The sequence below is a fragment of the Aedes albopictus genome, chromosome 3, assembly GCF_035046485.1.
Source record: "Aedes albopictus strain Foshan chromosome 3, AalbF5, whole genome shotgun sequence".
NCBI lineage: Eukaryota > Metazoa > Arthropoda > Insecta > Diptera > Culicidae > Aedes > Aedes albopictus.
Genome location: NC_085138.1, coordinates 191,617,120 through 191,623,982, shown reverse-complemented (window position 1 = coordinate 191,623,982; position 6,863 = coordinate 191,617,120). Strand labels below are relative to the sequence as shown.

The 6,863-nt window shown below is 38.7% G+C and overlaps 1 protein-coding gene across 2 annotated transcripts in view; it reads right to left on the bottom strand.

The window, feature by feature from the left end:
* Positions 1-6,040, bottom strand: part of LOC109429102 (irregular chiasm C-roughest protein) — a 457,292-nt gene extending 451,252 nt beyond the window's left edge. Inside the window, exon 1 of one of the 2 annotated variants that reach the window (XM_029863148.2) lies at positions 4,685-6,040. The gene's annotated coding sequence lies outside the window, so the exon portion shown is untranslated. The remainder of the gene's footprint in view (positions 1-4,684) is intronic. The other variant, XM_029863147.2, reaches the window with a different exon arrangement.
* Positions 6,041-6,863: the final 823 nt, after the last annotated feature.

The window sequence follows — 6,863 nt, the reverse complement described above, 5'->3', positions numbered from 1 at the left end:
GGAGCGTAGACTTTTGCTAGACCCCCCCTCCCCCCAAAAAGTCTACGTGGTTTATGAATGGCCCCTTATAGGATTCGTAATAGAGGCATACTTGTACTTGTGAACATGTATATGCAAAACCACGTTCTTGAAATAAATAATTAATACTTTAGTGAAAAGCTACATAATGACAGTGTGTTTTCCTTTCATGTATTTAACTATGTATCTGTTCATCATTTGAAAAACAAGTTTTCACAGTACCGCCATCATAATGACTCAAGGTGTTTAGAATAAAATATTTTTCATGTATTATTGTATAAAAAATATAGATATTTTGTTGATCGTTTGCTACTAAGCTTAGTATTTTAGAATGCGTTTGATAGTTTTGCTATTACTTGAAAAATTTTCATCATATTTCAATGAAATTTTCACACAGTCATCTACGCATACTACTTCGAAACGCCTAAAAATTGTATGGTTCTATCTTCAAAGACAAAAAAGTTGTGACTATTTGTAGGAGATGCAATAATTTACAATATGCGCTTTTAACAGTATTTGCATGAAAAACCTTCAAAAAAAAATTTTGTTCTAGACCCCCCGATGGATGTTTTTAACCGACCCAGCAAATTGAAGGGAATGGCCCAAAGTATCACTGGGCAAAATTTCAGACTTACTTATTTTTTTGTTTTAAAGTTGCTCTATAAACACACCGTGTATGTTCATGTTATACGTACTTTTATACGGTAAAGTTACATCGCATAAGATGCAGTAAAAGTGCCTTATGCATACAAAAGTGGAGGCGCTATACGTGCAATGACGAGAAAATAATTACGCTATATGACTTGAAGCGATATCTTATGCGATGTACGGTATGCACTATTGCGACGTAATATAGCACCTTATGCGACTTAAAATATTCGAAATAAAAAAATCTTGTCACCTAAGTATCGAACTAATAACCTTTGGTTTACCGAGCCGCACTTCACACTTAGCACCAAACACTACTTATGAAACACACTGATTAAATCAGCTCAGTACTTGTTGGAATGCATTTGGCTTCCGTGCGCTGTACGTGTTCAGCAGACTCTTTGGAAATCAAAATGATGTAGCATGATTTCCCGCACAGTTACCACTACTCCTCTCTTGCTAGCACCACCCATTGTTAATTATAAGGTCAACAAAACAATAATGATGACTTTGTAACCTGTTTTGTAACCATAATTATGACTTTTCACTTTCTTTTAGCCTTTTGGCACTCCAACAGCACCTCTTTCATTGTTTTTACATATCACATCACAATATGCCAACGTTAACGATTCTAGCTTATCCGAGTTTGTATGTACATTTGAACGAGTTTATTTTCACTTTTATGCGATTTAGTTTGTACACCAATGCGAGTTAAACTGACATAATTAGAAAAGCACCGAATACACCTTCCTCGGTGATTGTCGAACATCTTCGCAAATATGGAACCGTTCTTTCCATTTCCAGGAAAAGGTGGAAACACTATTTTCCTGGGCTCTACAACGGGGTTCGAGTAGTGAGAATCCAGCTCACTCATCCAATTCCGTCGTATGTGACCATCGGCAATGACATCACGATGATCACGTATCCGAGTCAACCGAAGACGAAAAAGCCTCATCCACGAAGCTTCAACAACATCACACCGCAAGCCAACGCAACAAAGACCGGCAAAACATACGCTCTTGCAGAAGCGGACTTCCAACCGCTGGATGCTCCGCAGCCACAACGTTCATCGTTGAAAAACAATGATAATCCCAAACGAATGCCGAAAAGTAATGAACTCGTAGATGCTAATAACAACGCAGACAATAGCGAGCCTGAATCATCAGACGGTGAGTCCGACGAAGAACAATTGGCAGGCAAGCGACGGTTGTCATCGGATAGGAAAGAGAACACTCCGAAACGTAAAATGCGGAACCAGAGTTGCCAAACCAGAGTTCTGGAGCAACATTTGAAAAGGGCGTACAAGCATTGGTAAACAATGACTTCACACGTCGCTCCTGAGCCCCCCTCAGCTTATTCACAAAATCTAAGACCGTTATCAGATAGAGCAAACATCAATCTTTCGGATAACGGTGTTCATTTGCGTGGGCGGGCTGCTGTTATGCCCTACGGAGCGTTTTAGAAAAAAGACACAAGACCTCTTGGGCCCTTTTCAAATGTTGCTCCAGAGTTGTACAAACACGGAGTATGAAAAACAAATTAGGTAAAAATAAGTAAAACTATGTATTGTATGTTAAAATTCAAGAGATGAACCAGCCTAGGGCTGAAAATCTCTATAATAAAGACATAAAAAAAAGATATAATAATCTCATAGATAGATACAATAATAGATATAAGAATAATATCTGGACATAATAGATTACAAATCATAGATCTCATGGGTCTCCAGTTAGTCTAGTGGTTAAGGCTATGGATCGTCAATCCGGAGACGGCAGGTTCGATTTCCGCTCCGGTCGGGAAAATTTTCTCGACTCCCTGGGCATAATGTATCATTGTACTTGCCACACAATATACAAATTCATGCAATGGCAGGCAAAGAAAGCCCTTCAATTAATAACTGTGGAAGTGCTCAAAGAACACTAAGTTGAAGCGAGGCAGGCCAAGTCCCAGTGGGGACGTAGAGCCATAAAGAAGAAGAAGAAGAAGAAAAAGAAAAAATCAATAAATTTGTACAATGAAAAAAGCTCATGTAATCTCAAAAACGGTTTGGATGTCCTTAGACATCTCAACAGATCTGGTGCTGTCTATTGAACTTTGCAATGTCCAGTAAGTCATGAAATATTACAAGTCGTAGCTTTGTATTATGAATGAAGTTACCGGTACACTGTCTATTGAACTTTCAAAAGGCTTACTGGGCATAATAAATTACAAATCTTTGCTTTGTATAATTCAAAAAGTTGCCGTTACAGACGTAGACTTTAGGATTTAAACTCAAGAACAGTTTGGATGTGCTAGGATATCCAGAAAATTACTCTGCATCATATTCTACCTTTTTCATGCTGTTAAGCACCAAAACTACAGAAATATGTAGAAAAACTCTATAATAATGCTTGGAAAAATTCTGGCCTAAAATTAAAAATCCTCGTAAATGAAAACTGCGAATGAATCCGCGTAAAAAAAACCGCGTCGCGGTTTTTTTTACGCGGATTCATTCGCAGTTTTCATTTACGAGGATTTTTAATTTTAGGCCAGAATTTTTCCAAGCATTATTATAGAGTTTTTCTACATATGAAAATTTGATGAATTCGATGAATGAAAACCGCGTGAATTTAAAAATCCGCGTAAAAAAATCTTGTAAATGAAAACCACGTGAAAAAAACCTGACTGTATTCTATTTAGTTGCAGGGATGAAAGAATGGTTGTAGCAAGTTCCAATATTACAGAGATTTTTTGGCACTATGAGAGCGCAAAGATAAGAGGGTACATAAATTCAAAATACACAGTTTTCTGATATTTCGGATGTGAAATGGTCAATCTACTCTATGAAGATTATTTGGCTCTAAAATTTTTAATATCCACGTGAGTATTGTAAGGGCGCAAAATTCCTAAAATCTCATAGGAAATTTTCCGAAATCATTCTGAAAGGGTGCTAATATACCGAAAATAAGGGACAAAAACAATTGCTTATATCCAGAAAGGTGGAAAACAAACCCCAAGTTTTGAAAAAAACCCCATTGGAAAACTTTTTCAATAAATCGTGTTATCACTCACTGAGTAACTTGGAGTAACCTCGATGATACTACTGGTCATGAGATAACAACCTTTTGTTAAATACTGGAGGAATTCAGCAATTTTAATTCGCCCTGCTACAGCAAACCATCAGTTCTGCAGTCATAGGTAAACCTTGCGCTGATGATGGGTACACTTTTATCATCATCATCATCACTAACTACAAGTAAAAGCCAATTGTTTTTATAAAGTCGAGACTTATTCTTGAAAGATTCTAAAGACACCAAAGTTCAAAGAGAATTATATCACAATGAATTATATGGGATTGTTGTAATTACGTTATATTTGTGTTACAATCTTCTTGTTGGGGAGCACTGCACTCGCACGCTTTAAAAACGCGTTTTCAAGCACAATACACGAAATACTTGAAAAATTGATGCATTGATTAGAAGATAAGCAGAACGATGTTCACTACTGTGTTTATTGCGAAATTTTATGCAAACTGCTTGTGCATTGTTTCGAAGAAATGTCTAGCATGCAATCGATCTTACCCAGAGGTTGGCGAAGAGCATGTTGTCATTGAAAAAAGTCCAATGACAAATTCTTCTTTATAAATTTAATATTAAATGTGTGTACCGTCTGGACTAAAAAAAACACATCCTTTTCACGATTGTGTACACATGCAAAACCTATTTTGTCGATCAGAATATCATACGGGGCTCAACAAACCAGTACAATCGCTTATCCATCACATCCAGCATCCCCATGCAAAACACGCTATCCTTTGATGTGTTCTACAATTTTAGCACTTCCCACAGTGTGCGCTTCCATTTGTAATTCCAATTAAGCCCCCAAATGGATCACACATTTCAATGCATCACAAATACTGCAAACGGTAAATGAGCTTTGCAAAAAAAAAAAACAAGTCGTCGTTAATTACAGCCATTTCTCTTATTTCGAGTCAGAGTCCTTTTTGTGCGCTTTTGTCTAATGACACAATTATACTAACTTTGTCCTTTTATCCCGTCGCAATCGCTGCTGTTGCTGCTGCTGCCATTCGAAAGGGGAGTGATTTATTTGATGCTCCTTTCCGTAAATCCAATTGTCGGTTGTCGGTGTGTTTTCCGGGGGGATATTTTTCCCCGTTCAGCTTCCTATGGTGATCCGGCGGTGCTTTTCAAGCTCACCACGATGCACGTTTGGTTCACTTTCTTCTGATTTCCGTTTTTTTATCTCGTAAAATTTTACGCTCACTAATTATCACTGCGCTGCCGATGATGACGAAGGGAAGAAATTTTCCACAACTTTATTAATTAGCATAAAACGGTTGTTCACTGATTACTTGCACTGTTTCTTCCACTTAATCCACTGTTCCAATTAACGATAATTACAATTCAGACGTCTGCATCAATTGTAGCACATTTTCCAACTTTTTTAACTTGCATTCATTGCATATAATATTATGTGTATTCATACAAACTTCATAATTCACAATATTCTGCCCAATCTCCATAAGCCTTCACAAGAGACTTTTTCTCATTAATAATTTTCGATACGAGCACGTCCCATCATCCAACAGAAACAGCAAGTCAGGATCAACAACGAATTTCAAATTCTCTTCTTTCACGGGAACTTGTTCCAACGGCCCCAACAACACGTAACTCTCGATACGACATCAAAGCCAACAAACCCCAACAGCCTCACTCATTTTCCACTCATCATTTATCAGTGTCAGAGATGCTCTGCACTAATGCGATCACACGGATTTTCCACAAGCTCAAGTTAAGACCACCGCTGTTGGCTGCTCTCGTGAAACTCTCACCCGAAGATCCTGATGGTCCTCCCCACACTGAGATGCACTTTCATCACCAATCCAGCAAACAAGCCCCCTGTGACTCTTTTGGGACCCACACACTGTGATCCTTTCCACTGAGATCCGTGATGCCGAGCTTTACCGGGAGCTGGAAACTTGTCCACATTGAACGACCGCGAGAAGTCAACTGAAACGTTGGTGTTCCAAAAAGGCTCACATTGTTCGCCGTCTAGCTACTGGCTGGCACGGAACGATTCGACGACGATGATGACGACGACGATGTTAGGGCAGGTTGGTTTGGTACGGGGAAAATTGTCAATGCATCACGAAGAATGCGAACCATGCTGGGAGCCAGACGACACAAAGCGAGAGGCAGAGAGAACTTGCACGAGGGATTTCCTCCTCACTACGGAGAGCTAGTGCTGATGGTTGAGGGCGAGCTCGTTGCTTCTCTCTACGGAAGCGAACGGGCCATAAGGCACCGCAACCACTCGGCGTGGGAGAGCAGTTTCGTTCGACTGGCTGACCAAGAGAAGGCAAGCATGTGTAACGACGAGTGGTAAAAATGTAAAGGGCTCTTGTGATTACAAGATTGGCGGAATTTGCGTATACAGGTAAGTATACCTCAATACAGTGGACATTTCAATGGCTGTAAAATCGAATTTTACATAGAACTGAAGCATTTTTTTTTATCTAAATTGTATAACAAAATGTACCAAAACATATGAAAACTGCATGAAAACTGAGTCTTCGATAAAAGATTCGGAGTTTGTGGCATATTATTATCTGTGGCAAGAAAACTTATTGCGCAAAGCTGTGCGAGAAAACGCTAATAGATGTGCGCAGTTGTACTTCGGTATTTCGGTATTCTCTGCACGTTTAATCCTTGAGTCATTTCCACACTTATTGTAATTCTTGCTAAATAACGAATAAACCATTAATTAATATGAATAAAGTGAGCAAATGCTTTTACTTTGCTAAAATGCATGTGTCAAACCATTTACTTGAGCATTTACTCAGGTTGGTATGATAAAACTAAAAGTACACTCCCGATCGAAAGTTTGGGGTCACCCCCTCGAAAACATGTCATTTTTTAGGCTCATATCTTCGCCAATTTGCGTCCGATGTCAAAACCCTAGGTCTCACTCAAAAGATAATTAGTCAAAGAAACTTTGAACATGATTTAAGGACAAGGTATTTGGAGTACATTGCTCAAAATTTCTAGAGCACCGTTTTTTAGAACCGTTGAACGGATTTGGATTAAAATGCATCACGCTGTTGACAACCACTGAACAATTAGCGTGATGTATTTTCATTCAAATCCGTTCAACGGTTCTAAAAAACGGTGCTCTAGAAATTTTGAGCTATGTACTCC